The 2,235-nt window shown below is 46.4% G+C and overlaps 1 long non-coding RNA gene across 1 annotated transcript; it reads left to right on the top strand.

Annotated features, from left to right (window-relative positions):
* Window positions 1-1,503, top strand: LOC139084741 (uncharacterized). The gene is made up of 3 exons (XR_011542418.1): window positions 1-131; window positions 818-909; window positions 1,366-1,503. It is a non-coding gene; the product is annotated as an uncharacterized lncRNA (long non-coding RNA).
* Window positions 1,504-2,235: the final 732 nt, after the last annotated feature.

The raw sequence follows: 2,235 nt of genomic DNA, 5'->3' as shown, positions 1-2,235 counted from the left end.
AGAAATTCTCAGCAGGGTTTCTAAGCTGGTGGAATGCAGGCTTGGAACTGCCGATGGCCATCTTTGCCACTACTTGGGAAGAGCCAGCCTGAGAATGAAGACGAGACAGAGAGAAGCAGAGCCTAGAGATGGTAAGCAGGCCTCATGGCATCCACCAAACCCCTGAATCCAGCTTTGCCTGAAGGAAGATCAGTCCCTGAACTCATATTAATTCCCTATTTTGCTTAAGCCACTTTGAGTTTGGCTTGCAAAACAGGGATTCCTGACTAACACATCCTGTGAACATGGCTACAGTTATTGAATCCAGAAAAAGGTCCCCAAACCAAAGACAGCTGTTCGAAGGGAACTTCTCCTCCGCTTATTTACATGGAGAAGAGGGAACTGCCACTGTCAGTAGAACTAGTGAAGGAAACTTCCAACCTCCTCCTTTCATACCTCCTCGAGGGGAGTGGGTCTCATTGGTGGGTTCGGGAGAAGGTGCTAAGCACGCTACCCAGTCTCTTTCCCTCTTTTCTTTCTTTCAGTGGCCTGACCTTTAGACGCTCATGTTTCTGCCTCCGCCATGGGGAGTCGGGCCCTCTGGGGGAGGTCTGCAGTAGCCCAGCCTGTGACGGGTAAATCAGTGTCCTCCAGACGGCATCCCGTGCACAACGAAACCACGTTCTCCACTCAGCCTTCCCAATAAAACTGACCCTTTTGAGCTCCAGCAGCCTGATTCACACCTCTCCTTCTCCGTGGGTTTAGAATTTGGAAAGGCCAAGAGGGGGGGTCATTAATTATCACCTTGTAAACCCCAACATGTTAATTTTCTCTTCAGAAAATTTGGAGAGCCACGAGGACTGACATCTGGGGGCTGAAATAACACTTGGAGATCAGGTTTCCAGTGTGATCAGGGCTCCAGGCTTAAAGGTAATTATGAGTCAGGTGGGTTCTTGACCTGGGTAGTTTGTGACAGCTACAGTTGTTCAGCAAGATTTCACCTGGCAGGGGCCTGAATACAAGGACCTCTGGGGCGGGCCTTGACCTTACCCATGTGAGCACGGCTTTGACCTCAGCAGGTGGCTGGGACAGGGATTAGGTTATGGGGGGGGAGTTGGGGGGGGGGGAGCCTTTCTCCCCTCGGGATTGCTTACTTTAAAGACGACAGAGCTTTAGCTTACAAACGTTTAGGCTCTGGTGGGTAGATTTTTGCTTCTTGTATTACATCTTTCAGCAAAGCTCCAGGCTTGATTTTAAACAGCAAAGGCAGCTAAATTCTACGGGGTTGACAGAGCTCTTGTTTGTGGAGTTGTAACCTTTTTACAGCATGAACACAGGGTGTAGGTGGGTGCTGCCAAGTCAGCAGCCCCCAGTCTTCTTCTGCAGATTGTTCTGATCTTCATTCGTGGTCATAAGCAGGACCCGGGGAGGGGCTGATCTCTTGACTGCAGTTGGCTTGTCACACGCTGGTAAGGCTCACCCCACCACTGGGATCTCAAGTTGGCTCTCATTTGTTAATTGCATAAGCCTTGATCATTGATTGCTATGGATTTGGGGAGCCCAGACTCTGACTTTACTCACAGAATAGGGGTATATTTTATTAATGAAAATGAATGAAAAGAACAAGGTCTTTATTATATAAGAAATATGCTTCTTTGTGGGTTGAGGTAGAGAAAGCTGATGAAAACCTAAAAACTAAGAAGGCAGTTAATGAAGCTTATGCCTAAAAGGCTTTGTCTTTGGGAAACAAGTTTGCTCAGGAAATTAAGGAGGAACTAGATTTTTTTTTTTAAAGATTTTATTTCCTTTTTCAAAATTTTTTTATTAAGATTTTACTTTTCCTTTTTCTCCCCAAAGCCCCCTGATACATAGTTGTGTATGTTTAGTTGTGGGTCCCTCTAGTTGTGGCATGTGGGATGCCGCCTCAGCATGGCTTGATGAGTAGTGCCATGTCGGCGCCCAGGATCCGAACCAGCGAAACCCTGGGCCGTGGCAGCGGAGCCCGCGAAGTTAACCACTCGGCCACAGAGCTGGCCTGAAAAAATTTTTTTGTGGTAATTATGTATGGAGACAGATGTTAACTAGACTTATTGTGGTGATCATTTCACAATATATACAAACATCCAATCATTTTGTTATACACCTGAAACGAATATAATGTTATATGTCAAATATACCTCAATTAAAAAAACATGCTTCTGTCATGCTACCAGAACAGAACCAGTGGAGGAGTGAAAGACAAATACAGGGAGGCCG

Source organism: Equus przewalskii, chromosome 7 (genome assembly GCF_037783145.1).
Source record: "Equus przewalskii isolate Varuska chromosome 7, EquPr2, whole genome shotgun sequence".
Taxonomy (NCBI): Eukaryota; Metazoa; Chordata; class Mammalia; order Perissodactyla; family Equidae; genus Equus; species Equus przewalskii.
The sequence above is the reverse complement of the archived record's forward strand: the minus strand, read 5'-3'. Positions and strand labels throughout refer to the sequence as shown.